Source organism: Vanessa tameamea, chromosome 20 (assembly GCF_037043105.1).
Source record: "Vanessa tameamea isolate UH-Manoa-2023 chromosome 20, ilVanTame1 primary haplotype, whole genome shotgun sequence".
Classification (NCBI taxonomy): Eukaryota; Metazoa; Arthropoda; class Insecta; order Lepidoptera; family Nymphalidae; genus Vanessa; species Vanessa tameamea.
The window spans coordinates 74,619-93,788 of NC_087328.1; the positions used below are offsets into that span (position 1 = coordinate 74,619).

Consider the following 19,170-nt stretch of genomic DNA (forward strand, 5'->3'; position numbering starts at 1 on the left):
AAGACATATTTACCAATTTATTAAAATAATTATCTCAAATTGAATCATTAAAGGACGTTTATTGGCGTCGCCTCGTCGGAGTCACGACGAGAGAAATGCCCATTGCAATAATCATTACGTGCATTTTTCCTGGTATTTCGTTTCTATTGCGCGGTATGGAGCTGTAAATGAACCCGAAGCGCATTATTACGAGTATGTGGTACGATATCGAGTTCCCGGAAACCTGCGGTAGACAGACGGCGGGACAGCAGACGTGTCACATTCATAGAAATAACACGAAAAATATTTAAGACTGAAAGATATCCTTCGTTTGAAGTAAATGCATCTCTCTTCCAAAGACTCTCAGAGCCAAAGACGAGGTTGTGCAAATAGCTGAATTCAGCACGGATAGAATTTTTGGAACGAGATTTTTTAACACGGCTATTGTAGAGTGAACTGGCATCACTTAAGAAAAAAGCGTCGTGTCCCTTCCAGGCACCATTTCTATTTTCACGGGATTTTTAATAATCATTTTGTCACTGTCATTTTATTATTCTTGAATTTTGTTTATTTAAAAGTTTGTGTCTGTTTTTAAATAAAATCCTATGACACCTCTCATTTTTCATTATATATATAAAAACAGTCGATTTAAAATTGCGCGACCCCCTAGCTGAGGCCTTCTCCCGTTATGAGGAGATTTTTTGTAACATATTCCAGCACGCTGCTGCAATGCGAGTTGTACCGGGAAACGAATGTGTTTTATAGACAAGTCGCCGACAAAGACGAGCATTTTTTTATTGAATGATAATATGAAGTCGTAATTATTAACAAAAACCCCTTAAGCCTACGCGCAGTCATTAGTGGATAGACCAATTAGTAAGGTGAAGCCTTAGCCTTAGCCCGTGCATAACATTAGCATAACAAGCAATTTTTTATGGTTACTTTGAAATAATATAAGAGACAATAAAACACGCATGACATTCATTTTGCATTAAAAGTTATTTTAAAGAAACATAAAATATGTTTTTAGCTCACCGAAAACATCGGTGTGGGAACGAGAGGACGGCTCGGCTGCCATAAATGTTTAATTATAATATATTATCAATTAATTCCAAACGTAACATATGCAAAGTTTTGACAAACTTTTTGCTAATGGGAATATTATGTTTTTATCTATTTTATAGTTTACATTTGTGGCAACCAGACGGCAACCAGACGGGCACCAGACGTGTGTTACGTAACCACTCCGCGATCGCCGCCGTTACGATGTGTCGACGTGGCTTTCGTTGAGTCTACGACAAAAAATCGAGTAGTTACTAAAGTATAATTATAAATAATATGATAAATATTTTATAAACAAATAATTATACAAATATAGATTTGTATATAATTAACGATTAGATCAATGTATAGGAATATCTCTGTTGGCTTATGCGAAGCCTCTAGGACCGTACGGAGTAAGGCCGTCACGAACGAGCGGCAACTGATGTAAATCATAGAGAAGCAATCCCGGCTAAAAAATATGGAGCTTAGATCGAGCCGAGCGATTGCGTTTGACGCCTAAATAGCTCGGATATAATAACAATAGCAGAGATCTCGAATGTTAATCTAGGTAATTACACGTTAGATCGCTGCCAGACTGTCAAATTGTAATAACGACTCAATTACCACGGCGATGGCCGCCGGCGCGACGGTGGTCGGCGGTCGGTGGTCGCCCAGGTATCGTATTACGTGTGATTTCCTTTAGTTTCTAATATATAATTGATGTTTAGAACATTTTCATTGCTGCTATTCAAGTGCTTGTAACGACTCCTGACGCACAATGTTACCTACAATACAATACAATACAATACAATACTATACCTACATACGTCGTTAAATGCGTCATAAAGTTTCTCGTTAGTTTCTTCGTTTAAATGATAAAAATATTATAGATTTCTTTAAAATATACCTAAGTCTGATGTAAAAGGTTAAGTTTTCGTCTAAATTAAGATACCTACTCCAAATTCTTGCAACGCATGTTCTTCGGCTGCCTTATTGATGATAATGTCTATTAAATAGAATGAACATTCAGAGACGACTTCCTAATTTATTGTTAAAAGGCAATCAAGTATTGGCATTCCACTATTTATTCAATAAGACTTCATTTTAAGTTGAAATAAGTCAATATATCAACCGCCCGGACAGCTAAAGTGCGCATTTCAAAAGAAAAATAATTTATATCGATTTCCGCGACTGGCGACGTATTTATTCAGGCTTTTTAAACTAATAATATATTGTCATTATTTATAGATGTATAATATATTTTAATGAAATGCATAACGTAAGTGAGCACTCGGATTCGTTTAATTTCAACGAATTCGCGGATGTTTTTTCATATGGTCTACAGCGTATTAATACCGAACTGAATCACGTATCGGCCGTGTAATCGCTATGATAGCGTATGTTCGACGTCAATCGTTTTTAAGTTACGTATTCGCAGCCACAAATAAAATAAGATGCAAAAAGCGACCGCCCAGGAGACTCCGTAAAAATATGTGATTATACGCGACGTCGATTTGAACACGTATAAAAACGCGATTTGATTGCGGCTGTTAAATTATAAATGAAATCTTTAGCTCGCGATGTATTTTACAGAGAAGTCATAATTAAGTATGAAATTCGATTATTCGTTTATTACCACAAAAGGTATCGAGCCGACACATCGATGCGTGGAGTGGGTTTCGTCCAATATGATGTTTTACTAGATTTTTTCTTTTAATCCTATAACACCAGTTTTTGGAAATATATATTTTCCAATGCGCTGTCCTGTATTCATCCGTCGCTGCTGATACGGCGAATGTTGGTCGTTCTCGAAACTTTGACCAATAACAAGTGAGACGTTGCCGACGCCCGGCTGAATGTACTTGAATGGAATTCAAAAAAGTACTCCACTTTCTCGGAAGTAATTTAGTTCATACACCATAAGGTCCTATCGTCGACAAATTTCGAGCCCTAAGTTTATAACAATAAGACACACCGATGGTAATTACAAGGACGTAAGTACCGCTATGGTACCGTCGTTTCCGAATAAATTTAACGTGAATTTAATATTTTCGTTCGCAAAATTAAGTATGTATGTACATTGATGTTTACTCAATTATTATATCTGAAATGAGACTGCTGTCGGTGGTCCGCCGCAACGGAGCGCTCGGTGACGTCACTTTACTCTCAGGTGGTGTTTCGTTAACACATTTTTATTGTTTATGTCAAGCTAAATTGTCTGCCAACATCGCCCCTATAAGATATATTAACAATTCCCTACATACAGCATGCCCCACTAGCCTACACTAAGACGGTATGTCCCTTGTGCAATTACACAGGATCACTCGACCCTTAAAACGAAATATATTGAAACGGTCTCCGATAGCATACGTAAGTAATGAGTTAAATTTCATCACATCACTTTTTCTTAACAGAAAAAAAATAAAATTTAATGATGTAGATGACAACGAATGAATATATATGAAGAAGTATTTCCTCGTATTTGTTTATGACGTCATCGACTCAATTAATCTCACATAAATTCACTCGTCATCGTCCGCCCAAACCGTTTGTTAACGAACTTCAAAGAACGACCAAACAGCCGAGTATGTTTCAATCTCAGTATGCAATGAATTTCAATTTACAAATAATGAATGTGAAAATTTCGTACCGCTTGTATCTTAATGACCTACGCAATAAATTATTTCGAGCGATTATCTTTAGGTATTCTAAATCAAACGGTGATAAATCACGCAGATCTTTTTAAAAACAGATCGCCTTTTATCTTATTTCACTGCAACTCGTTTTATTATCACGCAACGGATCGGGTTTAACCGACTTTAAATAGAGCCGTTCTTTAAGTATATATCATAAATATTTTAATTACAAAAAAAAAATCGAATAACACAACTGATAACTTAGAAAAATTCTCGCAAATATTATAAAATTACAAACATGATTTATTTTCAAATATGAAACATTAAAAGTTTCGTTGCAGTCACTGCAAAATATATGTTAAACACAAACAAACTGGGACAGGCTTTAAAAAGCATCGCTATACTTTATTTAAGAAGGCTCGGCTCAGCCCTCATAACTTTTGCTTCCATGTGTTTGGAATGCGGACTCCAGCAAAGAATCGGTATGATAAGGTCTGTTTGACTTGTACTTGACTATTTGAACGGCTTCATTTTGTTTACAAAGTATCTCGTGGTATACCGCTTAAAATATATGAACTTTCAAATTAGCAGCCGTATAATTAACAGCGTCACTTGTAATAATTAGCGTCAGGTTAACGTGGTTATCATTAATACAAAAACGATTAACACTAAACTGAAGTGGTCAACTTCGAGTAGTTCCATCGAGCTGAGCGCGCGCCGGACTCTCCCAAGACTAGAGTGCCCAAGCGAAGCTTATCCCGTATCAGAATTCCTATATCTTGAAAAATATTTTCACGCCTTAAATTTATGGACTTTTCAGTCCATAAATCCGTCATCGTCACAGATGGACCGCACGATTTCTATTCGCATATGTAATCTCGGATCTGGAGTGGGAAGAACAATGCCGTGGTCTAGTATTTTCTGTTTTCAATATTTTTGGCCTCTTTGCCTGGATCCTATTGTCTCGAGATATCATCTTCGTATGCGTTTGAACCGTAAGAAATATTTACCTAGAATTTTAGTTTTCAAATGCCCGTTGCTTAGTTTATTGTTGTGCTTGTCAAACTGTTCCGCAAAAACGTCGTCAAATAGGAATATCTGATTTATTCCAAGAGTGCCAGCAGATGTTGCTTCTGCACCAGGTAGAAATTGATAATACGAGATACATTTTATTGGGACTGTAAATCACCTCCGCCGTTAAAATCTACGAAGTTTTGAATAAAAAAGATACGTCGACATTAGCACCGAGCTCCATTGCCACTGAGCACTTGGCGCGCCGGTCACCCGATTCGACACTAATAACTCATTTAGACAATATAAACGTCTCCATTGCTCGTTGGGCTTTCAATTTATAAAACTATAAAACGATATTAAAAATAGTTTTATTTCAGGAACATAAAAACTATTTATAGAAGCGGATAATGATCTAATTGATGCAGTCTGGTCGTTTGTTGCAGCAACACGATTTGCTTTTCCAGTTATTAGAAAACATCAACTAAACACATGTTTGACTCTCGGTAACTTCAATCAATTTCCAATGGGCTATTACTGAAGCTTGGAATCGCAACGACTTTTCAGGTTCATATATGTCTTACGGACGAGTATTTGCTAGGAGTTGGTTTTATTTTAGCATTCCAGAGGAGCTGTCGCAGTAACGATAAACATTCTAATAAAAGACTATATTTTCGGAAAATGTCATATGTAATGGTCGCGTTATAGTTTCACATATAGAAGACATACAAAAGAATAGAATTTAGATTTTTGTGTATATTCCGCATAGTTTAGTGAACACTCGCGGATACTAAATTATGCTTCATACACAGGTCATTCTCCCGCGATACAAATATTCGTGCAGCTTTCGGCCTTACGTCCCTGCAACAAGAGCGCGAGTTGCTTGCGGCTTCGTAATTGTCTTCTGCCAACTTTTTCTACATCTCACGTGTAATATTTTTTTATAAAGACAATGTTCCGAACATTTGTTCCGTTACGCCAATATAATAGACTCATCGAGAATGAAGTGCTCGTTTTATCGAGTCTTTAGTGATCTAGACTTTAATCTAATGTTTTTGGTTTCAAACCACGAGAATCAGAATGGATTCGAGGAAAACAACCGTTACGGTAAGACTTAAGAAATGTGAGATTTTTATTTGTGCTTTAACGTGACCTGCATTGTGTTTCGTTCCACACATTAAAAATTTCATTCAAAACTATTTCTTAAAAAAATATATCTTTAACTATGTGACGGACAGTTCTTAAGTTTTAGAGTAATTTTTGTTAAAAGTTTGATAACCCAGCTTGTATATATCACGTGATCACGTAACAAAATGTGCGTCGATTAATAAGCTTTGATTGTCTTACAAGCGCTGACTCTTTGTTTGGCGGTATGTTATTAGTTCACTAAATTAACTGTTTCATAGTTTATTTTTTGCTTCCTAATGGCGATTTCACTCGGCCTACAAAAAATCTTGAGTAAAATAACGTTCACGTTCAAACACGAACAAAAACTAGTCTAAGTAGTTAATCGAAGTGTAGTTTTGTATTTCCTATTTCGTACTAATTAACACTCGTATTAGCGTCGGAGGGCGTGGCCTGGGGCGGCCCACATCTGCATAATTCAACCCGACGTCCTGGGCCAACAGCATCCGGGATGCATATTAGATATTATTTGCGTGTTACAATTCCAAGCATTTCATTTCCTTGTAGCCGACTTCAAAAAAGAGCATAACTTCTGTTACTAAACATGTTCTATGTAAAAAAACCTAAAAATGCCTCTCATCAGAAGTTATGCTCTTGTTTCCCATCACAATGAGAAAAGTAGTTTGACTCCATAATATTGTCTTAGTGCATTAGTGATCCAATCGACTTGACACACGCGGCTGTATTCTGATCTGTGGGGAATGTTACATTATTTATTATTAAAAAGCAAACGTTACCCGACTGCTTCTGCTGACGTCTATCAATCTCAGATAATAGCCTTATTCCCTTTAGTGGTGCTTCAACGGCCCTCAATATGTCGCCGGGGAGAGACTGGAGCCGACTGAATGCCTTTGATCTTGACACTGACGTAATTGCGAGGACCACAAAACATCTAATCAGACTGGTCTCTCGATTGAAGAAAACAATAAATTTCTCTGCGGTGCGCGCGCACATTCATCTGCGCGAGCGCATCGACGACAGAGAGATTGATCGCGGCTCAGCTTAATATAGCAATTTACACCTGTAACGTGCTTCCTGCAACGTTATGATCGGTTCGCGTTAAGTTTATGGCGATGATTGAACCCTTCGGCGGTGATCGGCGCTCGGTGTAATTTTGATTGTGATTTAAAATCTCGTTGCGATGTGTTCATTACCTCCACTTGTTAATAAATAATTGTCAGCGACCGATTAGATCTGACGACCATCTCGCGAGCGACGAGATGCGCCATTCCAGCTCGGTTTGGATATTAATCATACGGTGTTATCTGTGAGCCTCCGGACGGTGCTGTTGAGGTCGTCATTACGTTTGCTAGTAGTTCTAAACAGTAAGGTGATAGCGATCCGTTCGTTGTTAAAGGTTGCGGAGGTCGAGCGGCAATAACTCGATTTAGGTTCACGGTAATCTGTACAATTTGGATTATAGAAACGAAACTTTGTAAGTTAACCGTAAAACTTTGTCAGAATCGGTTATTTCGATTTGCTCGCTTAGATTCGCTGCGATCGGTCGCCATAATGGGTCTAAAATAATAACCGCTAAATTAAAAAAAGATAATAGAAAATATTAAGAGCATCGTGCTTCGTTCCTGTATTTCCATTTGGCAGCTCCTGTTGAAACAAAGAATGAAGACACCTGTAAATAATCTTATATTATAATATTATCAGTGTTGTCAGCATTAAATCCAGATTCATGGCACGACGCACGTCACATTACAATAACTAATTAAACTAAATTGCCGTCAAATTATATAATATTTTAAGAGATATAATGAGGGCAACACAAATGTCACCGGCCGTCGCCCGTCACTCCGTTTATCTCTGGAACACGAGACAGACGGACGGATTGAAACCAATAAGTAAATACTTCTAATTTTAGACGGAAATAAAAATAAATACAATTCTTTATACATATCTAATTATATTTATTATAAATGTAATAAAAAAAATGTAAATAAAGTTACACTTGGTAGGTATTCCGTGTCTGTTGCTTACAACGACCTTTTTGAAGATATTTTTGATCAGGTGGCGAGTGAGAAAAATGCAAAATATCGGGACGAGCAGCTACTGTATTATATAAAAAAGTTAAAATTTGTTTATTTTTGTGCAGGATAAATAATGATTTATCTGTATTTATTTAACATACCTATGGAAGTGAAGTGTCAGAGTTACTACTGAGTTTCTTGCGGGTCCTGAGTAGAAACTAAATTTCAAACCCATGGTAACATTAAACGTAATTTAAAACTATCTTAACGTAAAGTATTCTGATTTATAATGGTTTTATATAATATAGACTTGTGTCAAAATAAACACGGACTGAAATTATAAAAGCAAACAGAACTGTTATCGTGATATATTGAAGTAATTTTAAAATAGAATCGATCTCGCCAAGACAAATAAAATGCAGTGGACAGTTCATTGGACCACGTGTTTCGTCGGAATCGTTTAACCGAGTGGAGTCGAGAATATATATATTTTAATTATATCGATATTTGGGAACGCTTTAATGATTAAAAATGCGTAAATGACGTCGCGATTCCAAATACACGCCATCGCGTTGTATCGGTATTTATACCGTCAAAGAGTACCGCGAGGCAGACGCGTCCGCACCCGCGCTCCCGTGGGCCGCACTCGGCATGCTCGCAGGAATATCGTGCTCTAAGTAACACGACGTCTTAACGTTTCAGATTGAGTTCGTTGAATAATTATTCAGTCATTTTACCGAATTACCTTACGTTTCCGTCGTTATGGTTCTCACGATCGAAATCGATATATTTTAGAATATTATTGTCAGGAGTGAATCCCAGAGAAGTGCACAGCCACGCTTAGACGACGAACGTTATATCTCTACTAAGATTACACGCGAAAACATACGTTACCACAGCTGTGACACTGAACTCCTCGTGCTGAGGTTTGACATTGAGTCTGACCGGGAGTGGATGGACCGGATAGACAAAATGCAAATATATTTTATGTTATTAATAATCCTAAATGTTATTCTTTTACAAATCACGAAACAACCGATGCCTTTAATAGATGCATTCATACCATACAAGTGTTTGCCCGCCGCTTCGTGCCCATATCTGCTTCCGAAATAAAGAGTAGCCAAAGCCAATGTTTAACCAATAATCACGATAACGAGACCCGGTCTATTCAAATCTACAAAGCGTAGCGGAACGAGTCGTAGGAATTACTTGTATTCGATTAATCGACATATGGAATACGTGTGCGTTTGTGTGTTTTAAGAAAAAAGTGTTTATAAAACGCGGGAACAATGGCGTCGGAATTACCCGTCACGTCCCGCGACAGACAAAAATAAACAAATGTCAGATTAACATGTTCAAATACTTTTTCCGACTGACATTCGGAATTATGGCGGGCTTTCAAGTCTCGAGTGATTCGGAATTCCGTTCGACTAATTGTATCTCACGATGTTGCCGATCTGCGAGCTGGGTGACATCTTTATAGCAGAGCGTAATTATACGAGGTAGCGGGCTAACGAGCCGCCTCGTTTGCTCAATCCCAAAAATTACAATTAGAAAGGATCGATCGGATGCAGTGAAGAGAGAGCGGGGAAATAGGGCCGTTAAAATTACAATTTCATAAAATAATTTCTTAGGACCACTCTACACTTACGAAGCGAACGTTGCGTTCAAGACTATGTGGTAAGTATAATTTAGGCTGAGCGTCGTGTCTCAGTTAATCAGGGAATCATTTTACTTACGAACAAACATAAATACGAGGGCACTTTATTAGTCATAGACTGTCATTGTTTTATATTAGTTACCATTAAAATGTTCTGCTAATAAAAGTATATCACAGCGTGAACAAGGTTTTTCAAACAATCTTAGTTGCATGTTGCCCTTACGCGCATATCGGATAAGACGATAGAATTTTTTGATAAATGTGATCTATTTCTTAAGCTCTTATGAGTTGCACTCATCACATAAAGTCTAAATACATAACAGTTCCACCGAAACGTATATCGTATTACACACGATATTGACATTAGAGTCCGACCGAGCGATCCTATTGAATGTTCAATAAATAATTCAATTGAACGATTGATATAAAAGTGAATCAACTCGAAGCTCTCAACGATCTTTAATTTGACAAGTGATAACATCAGAAAAATCAGTTCAATGAGCATGAGCCCCGAGGGCGACCTCGCGGGCGGCGACTCGCCTCATTGTTTTCTTTACCTTATCGAATATCAGCGTTGAATGTTGGTAATTACTCGCAATGGCCATCGTTGTGCGTGTTATCTGATCTCCAAAGATGATTTGTTGGTCTTCGGGCGGGTGTCACACCGGGTGATGAGTAGCAAGCCCAGGTCCAGATACGCGAACAATCTCGTGGCTCCGACGTTTCGGGCACACCAAAGTAACATACATTAAATTATTTTCATCAAATTTATACAGTTAGAAACATATTACTGTGGTTAATGGTTTAAACGGGCTTTAATTAGGTATTCGATCGTTAGGTAAAATAAATAAACCGCTCATAAATGTGCTACTGCAGCGCAAGAGCCTTCTCTAGTCGTATGCGAATACGAAGGTTTGGAGCTAATTCGCCAGACTACTCCAATGCGGGCTGATGAATTATCACTAAAGAAATAGTACTCTTCTGTAAGTAATATTTTAATCGAATAGGATCGACAGTAATACGAAGAAGTCGATTGCGTAAATCATTGTGTGTATCTGGCTTAACTTGGCTGTTTGCTTGATGTGTGTGTGTGTGTGTGTGTGTGTGTGATTGAGATGAAATGATATATCGTCTGACATTCTAATTGTGTTCGTGAAACGTTTGACAACAATTCAAAATAGATTTAAAATGGCTTTAAATAAAGACACCTCTATTTTTAAACTCTTCGTTTGCGTATTTATTTATCTATTCTAAAATGAAAAGTTTAAAGTTTTTAAATAAAATCAGTAATATATAATAATTTGTTTTGTGAATTATAATACATTTTTCTTATGGAATAATTTGTTTTGGTGTTAAAATAGAAATTAAAAATTTAAAGTATTTTCGATACAAATGAATTGTCCAAGGCAGTTCGTGTTAAACAATATCGATGTGTTCCACCTTCATCCGTTCGACCGATTACATGAATGCACCGACATGCAGCTTATACAACACCCTCTGTTCTCCGTGCGCGTTTGTAAAACTGTCGAGATGCAATACTTTGTACAGCTGGGCTTAGACACAAGGTAGCTATATAACGTGATGATCCGGTGGCTGGCGGCGCATTGACGCTACAGGAAGTGGCTCATATTACTGACAGTGATCATATCTAGTCGCGAAGGCGACTACGAACCATTTGAAAGCCTATACTCGACGACTGTATGTGTACACCTCCCTCGCTCTGTTGAATTAAACGTAAGGCTACACCTTAAAAGAATTTGCAAGAAATTTAGGAGACAAGTACCTACTCTACCTTTTCACCAATCTAATTACGTCTACATACTTAAGCACACTCCGCGCCGTTATAAGTAGGTGATCGTGATCGTGGGTGATTCGTACAAGCCGTTGGTCTCATCTCGTTACTGGGCCAAAGCATTAAGCGACGATGACGTCACACTTCCGTATGACATATGTTATATAGTACCCATCGACCAACCGACCGGCGTCAGGCAACCACTAGTAAATCTGCCTCCTCTTGTAGTGTTATAAAATAAACACTAAATCGATTTATGGATCAAATACTTAAATGGTGTTAAAAAAAGCGTTACTTAAAGTATATACGTTTATTTTTTTAGTTTACTTAATCGAGGCAAAATGGATAGAACTCGTGTATCATTCTCTAAGATCGCGGGTTAGACTGCGTCCACTGGGCTACAAGGGTCACTGAGATTTCATGTATTAACATTTGAAGGTTCAAGATTTAGAGTTAGATAAACTGAACCCATCTCTTACTCATAGAAACAAAACCTCGAGAATGTTATATAAAATTATATACATACACTTAAATTCACCAACAGCCAAGATGGATAAATGGTTAGAACGCGTGCATATTAACCGATGGTTGCAGGTTCAAATCCAGGCAAGCACCACAGAATTTTCATGTGCTTAACTTGTGTTTATACATTTTACAATTCGTCACATGCTCGGTGTATCCACCAACCCGCAGCGGAACAGCGTAGTAGAATAAACTCCAAACCTTCCCTCCTCGAGCAGAGCCATGCTCTGATCAGGATATTTATGGACTGTTACTAGACTGTAATTAAAACTTTCAATGTGTACACTAAAACTACGAAAATAAAAATGCTGTAAATAATATTTTTCCTCGAATGTTAGTTAACCTAACGCCTATTAGATACCAGTAGCGACTGACAGTCGGATAAGAGCTATTTAAAATAAGAGGCTCTGATATAACACTAAATAATTGCATAAAAGTATAAATATAAATGCGGATAATGTTGCTTTTCTATATCAGGCAAAGTTCCAAAACCGCGAGAATCTATCCAATAACAAATAAAATTGATAAAATATGTCGCGCGGCGTCGCCAGGTCCCCCGCGTGCCCCGCGAGCCCCGCGCCGGGCGATTTATTTATTTTTAAAATCTTAATGAGTACGTATTACTTTTCTTTAAATGTTTTGCGAATAAATGATACTACTTCAATTAACAGGTTAGCCAACTTATAAAATTGCTTAAAACACCTTCGCAGTACGATGACAAAAGACAACTTAAAATTTATTTACATTATAAATAATTGCAACGAAAATCGATTTGAAACAAAATATCTTATAATTGTTTTCGACATTATTATTTTCATTCAAATAAATATGATTTAAAAAAAATAACACTACATTTAAAATTAGTTTATTAAAAAATAACTGTGTACGAATATGGATTTGTTTAAAAATCCGATTAGAAACAAAAGTAAAGACCATAGTGATGCGAGACGATTTCCCGAATGTACGAATATTTACCTGCTACTCCATTTATTTATCGTACTAGCCGTACTTGTGAATTCCCTCCCGATAATTTTATAGTTTTCATAATAGAAAATGAGCTCAGGAATTTATGAGATTAGTCTCAACTAAATGATGCGGTGACCATATGTCACGTCTGTATTAATAATCTTTGCGGCCTATTAACACAGGTGCATCGACACGCGCAAACTGGTCGGTCGGGTGCGCGGGCGCAGCTCGCTAACCGAAATGATGTACCGCCAAATTGCTCCACAAAAAAGTATATGCCCCTACTATTGGTTTCACAAATTAATAGAGTTTTTTAATTTTAGAATTGAACGACATTTCTTTTTATATGAATACAAATGTATATGCATTTCTACCTCCCGAATTGGTGGTGCCTGGTAGCATACATGTAAGTTATGTAATCTTGCAAAATGAAGATTTAGATGAGCGTGTAAGAGCTACTTAAATGAATTTTGTTTGTATGTTGTCACTGTGCTTCCAATTCTAAATATTATAACATTAGAGTAAACAAAATTGAAGAGATTATTTTTGCAAAAGTATTCGTTACTAAAGTGGTCATACTAAATTATAATGTAACCTGTTAATTTAGAATTCCTTACACACAAGACTCACCACTCCAAAACCTACAACTTTTACGCTCCTCTAAGAGTTAAAAGCTAATATTAACTAAAAAAAACGCTTTCGATAAATACACAAAGTACGTAAAAAATTATAATTAAATGTTTGTGCTGTATTATTTATAAAAATAGACGGATTCTAAAATACTTTCATGAGCATGTCGGTTAGTGTTGTCATCTTGACATTACACTAACTGCAAACTTTACCTTAAAAATGTCAACGACACGGAAACTCGTAGTACTGCCTTCATTAAAGAAGTCATGTAATCTCCGGAATACGACCTTGAAGATTGAATCTCTTTAAATATAAGTGTATCGTTACACCTCGCGCTTTTTCCACCCGCGTGTGTGGGATTTAATCTTCTTCCACAATGATTTATGGATGATTAGCACTGCGTACTAAGGTGTAGCAGATTCGATTTGGTAATGTATGGTCATTGTATGCGACCGAGAACCTAAACTTCTTGCCTGATTGTGTGCGATCGTGTGTCATTGCATTTATAAGAAGATCAACGGATGCTAATTGTACACAATACGTTCTATCGATGGTTGCTTGAACAACAAAAAGAGATTTAAATCAAGAACACTTTATTTTTAATGTCTTTTAGATGTGCTTGACGTGCCGTGTTGTCAAACATTATTTTTTTGCGGGACATTCCCGGCTTGCAATATTATGTATAAATTGTGAGAAATATATCGGATTGTTTTCATTCGTTTCTATTTATTACAAAATTAAAACGTAATTACCGTTACGTTTTCAATATTTTTTTTAAGTGCTTAAGTTTCGATTCATAGTTCCGATTTCAAGGATACGCGTACATTTAATTCCCGATATTAGCATCAATCGTGGTTACACTATCTGCAAGTATGAGTAACATAAGCTTTCGGCTAGACGCGTCAAGTGCACTCCCGCACAAGCACCGTAACGAGGTGATGATATTCAAATTGACATTTTACATAATAAAATCATTACAAAGCTACTGGTCTGCCTGAACGAAATGTACATTTATCCGAGTAGAACCGACAAGAAACTCAGTAGTTGCTCTCGTCCGGCATTCATACACCTATGTAAATATTTGGTTAAATGTTATAAACGTATCTATATCGTCCTAGTTGTTTGTCGCGCCGCGTCGACGGCCATCACGGGAGAGTAGGATAGGCATCGGTGTGTGATTATTGATGAGTCACACTTCACTCTCTCCACGGTTTACGGGCGAGGTGTCGGCTGTGGGCGAGGTGTCGCCGAGGTCGTTCCACATAAAACATAGCGCCGATCGCGTTACATCGCACAACCGTGAGAAACGCGCTCAGGCTGTAAACAAAACGCATCTGTCATTAAGAAGGCTATACTTCAACGGTAACAGATTTACGACAAAAATAAGAGCAATCTGTTTCATAATACGCGCATATATCTCAAAGACGAGAACATTACATATCAGTGGCGGCGGCCTGTGCGCGCCGGTACAAACGGATCCAAATATATTTATCTACAAAAAATAACGCTTACTATTGGTGTATTCGATGACGGTCGCCACGTTGCACTTAAAATACAATAAGTGCGTAAACTGCGTGCAACCGATGTCTTTTCAAATGAGTTTATGCACAAAGCTATTACACCGGACAGAGACTTAATGCGATCGAAAGAATAATGCGTGACGCAAATATTTAGTACAAAGTATCGTATATATACTTATTATAGTCAAACCCAATGAAGCCGCTGTTGTGTGCTGCGCCTTACGACTATTAAATATATTTAACTTCTCAATCAAAGGCTCGCGGACGGTAGGAGTCCATCCGTAGAGGCGGCCTGTCGTCGCGCGGCTCGTAATGCGAGTAATGCTACCCGATTTCCACGGCAGTCGGTAGCCGCGATGTAAGTGACTTAACGATGATTTATACTGAGATCTAGTTCTGCGTTATTGTATTGTAAATGCCTGCTTCATTACACGACGGTTTTGTTGTACACGATTACAGCACGCTGCTCGCCACGCTCGCCACTTCGCACGGACCTCGGGCTTGCAAAGAATATATGTACTACTCAATAAGTTGACTGAATTTTAAACAGGTTTTCTTTTGATTTACAGAAAAATCGAAAGACGACAAAACATACTTGATCTTTAAAAGTTACAATTTTATTTGTTGATGATATATTTATAAAATTATTGTAACTATACAAATCGAATACAGCTTATATATATTATACATTGTTAAATACGAGCTATGTAATGAACATCACGATGGTAATTATATGTATGGATTCAATTATATGTATATACATTTATGTTTTTATTAACTTTTTTATGAACTGGATCTACAAAATTAAATCAATTTCTATTTTTCCCTCTTCTAAAATTTTTCATAAATAAAAAAACAATAAAATATCCTTAAAAAGGAATTTTAATGCAGTACTTATTTCTCAGAGTGTTATTGTGTTAATAAATTCAGAAGAACTCAAACCATTCGATCCTTGAATAAATTGGGGACTCCTCAAATAGACGTATTTATCCCGTATTTATGAGTGCAGTAAAAAAACTAATTGGAATATCGATATGCGCCGGCGGCCCGTTGACAGTTGACGAGTTCATTTGAGATCGGAGAAGAACGACTCGTATAAAAAGCAGTGCGTCCTGATGCTATTTTCGTTTGGAACCAATTACTTTAAACTAGCGGTTTATCGCGACTTCGCCTTGAAAGATTTGAAAAGCGCGGTGAATACCTCACAAACCGCGATAAAATGTTCAATATACCAACAGATATAATAATACCAATAATGTAACTGCCCAATGTAGCACATAATTAAGTTTTATTAAACACATACAGGTGCAGTGGACTCCTTTCTGTTACACGATATATCGTCCAGGCAACGAACACGCAATAACTTTAAACTAATACCTAAATCCTACGATATGGAATCTATTCTGACGCGACTTAGTAAGAGAGAAATATTTTTGATAAATAAATGTATTACTTCTAATGATCTGAATTGATTAAAACTTATATAATAATTACAGTCAATTTATAATTATGTTAAATAATAAACGATGCATGCACGATGTCCATTGAACGTATGCAACAATCAACCCGGTTTACCTCGTGGTCGTCTTCGCCACACGTAGTCGGCAGTCGGTAGTCGGTAGTCGGCAGTCGGCAGTCGGCAGTCGGCAGTGCTCGTATGTAAACGCGCCATTGATGTGGACACACCATGTGAAGACACGTGTATTCAAATTACGGTCCACGCCCCACTCGTCCCGTCACGTCACGGTTATATACACCAATTGTTTAAATATTACTTTTTAATTTATTTACCTGACTCAAATTATTTTATTATCATTTTTATTCTTTTTAATGGTTCTAACAAATTCGTTTGCGAATGGAATACTGATTTGCCAATAATTTCCAGTTTACTGTTATAAATGGAGCCTTAAACATCGACGCAATCCATTCCTAACTTAGGTTTCTTAACTGTTACTCTATTAGCGAGTACTACAATCTACTTATAACTGTCATAAAAACAAGAATGGTATTTGTAACGTCAAGATAGGAATTATTTTAATTTGTATTTATTGTTGTTTTATTTCTTATAATATTTTTATCGAATAGTATATTACTGAAACATTCTCTGAAGGGAGGCCACTGCATTTATATTCTCAACAATGTTTTATGCACCGAGAGCGTATTATTGTTTAAAATAAAAATGCAAGCCAATAGTCGAACAGGGATGAAACCGAAATCAGTGGAAATGTCCTATTTGTAGGCGTTATTGGGGCATTGTCGCCGCCATTGTTTCGGTGAAAGTGGTGTTTCTTTGTTGCGCTTCCGGCGCGGGTACGATACCAGCGCTACCGATTTTTCCATTATTCATATCTTCAACCTATATTTAATGTTAACATTATTTAACAACTGACTTGTAAACATGAACGTTTTAATGGATATTCATACAAATCTGTGAGGAATATCATCTGGTTCGGACCGACATGAACCAGTGACACACATTATAGTGTCAAATTGTTCATCGTTTTGTGCATTCTCCCCCCAGACCGCGATATTACCTACAGACGAGAATTTTATGACTTCATCAGCACATCAAAACTTTGTTACTGTGATCCGGTACGAAGGATGAGTAAGGATTCACGACATATTGATTGTATAGCGAATCGTTGACATTTTTCACAGTATCGGAGTGCGTGTACGGCGATGACCATTTCCAATACGTTACCTAAAAAAAATATAAAAAGGATAGTTCGTTTGTTGTTTTCACTAATATAGTTAACTTTACTTGTTTCAATACTTCAAAAACGATCATTACGAGTAAGTATTTGATGTATAATAACTTAAGTCTCATATATTATATTAAGGTCGTATCCACGTTTTATTTTTATAATTTCGCCTTTATTAGAATAGGTACGATGATAGAACGCAATATGAATAACAATGTCATAAATGCACCAGGAAGCGACCTCACGGCTCCGACGATGTCGCCCTGATCCTCGCGACCTAGTGTTCAAATATCATCAATCATCTTAATTTATAACCTAGGTAGAGCTACCGGGACCTATGTGGAAGAGTAATGACGTGGTCTTACTTAAGGTCTACTACTGTTTAGATGTTTAATATTTACAAGAAATATATTATTTATTGAATTCAACAAAAACATTCGCTCGTTTTATCAATATGTTTTTTTTTGTATAGTTTAGGCGTTCACTCCGCATTCTGAATCATCTCATGGATCAATGGAATCACTAAAACTTAGAAGTTATCCGTTTGTACGCGAGCGGAGATGTGACAGACGTGGTCGCAGTCAGTGCAGAGTGCACAGTGTTCATTAGAATATAATAAGTTAGATAAACTAATGCTCCGTATCGTCAGAGCGCCTTGACACCAAACGAGAATAAATTATCTCACAATAACAGCCAGTACAATATTCGCGTACTCACTCGAGCTATACATTAGACTGTTGCCAGCTCCTTGTTACGGTTAAACACTAATTGTTTAATTTTAAACCTTGAAAATATACTTTAATAATAATAATAATAGAAAGGAAAACAAACTATACACATAAAGTACCGTGTCCTTTGGTAACTATCTGTTTCTCTGCACGAACTAATTTTTTTAAGGCTGTATGAGGCTAATTTTGTCTCAGTCTACGGAAACTGTCTTGACTTTTATTAATTGTTTAATCAGCTTTCAGAGCTTATTCTCAATAACGCTGTGAAATATATTTCGTCACATAAGTGTTTTCTTAAATATTTTGTTATAATATTAAGCAGTTTTATCGATTCAGTATCAATATAAGTCCATAAGTTTGTTTTCATAAAATATTGTCAAGTTACTATTTAAAAACATAATTTTTACAACAACCATATTTTGAGTTAACGTATCAATAATCTTAATAACTTACTTACTATCAGCCAGATCCTGAAACGCTGATCAAATTCAGAATAACGTATCCGACTAAAACCAGACAGCTGATTAGTCGCATACAGCGTCATTAGCTGCCATCGACCGGTGACCACCTAGATCTGAGTAAAATTTTATTTTGATCAGCGTTTCAGAAAATCAATGTTTACGTCAGGTTGAATTTCTTAAATTTTAGCTGAATGTGGACCTATGTGCGCAGTCGAAGCGAGTTGAGCTGTGTGATCCACGCAACACAAGCTATATAAAAAATAAATTAACGGATAGAAATCTGTTCTCAACCGGTCCAGCCTTCGTTAGACGATCATTAGCCGCTCTTGTTTAAAATTTCAAATAGTTATAGAAA

At 36.9% G+C, this 19,170-nt stretch overlaps 1 protein-coding gene across 2 annotated transcripts in view; it reads left to right on the forward strand.

Moving 5' to 3' along the window:
• Positions 1–19,170, forward strand: part of LOC113403777 (fibroblast growth factor 3) — a 162,283-nt gene that overhangs the window by 44,858 nt on the left and 98,255 nt on the right. The gene's annotated exons all lie outside the window — the stretch shown is intronic.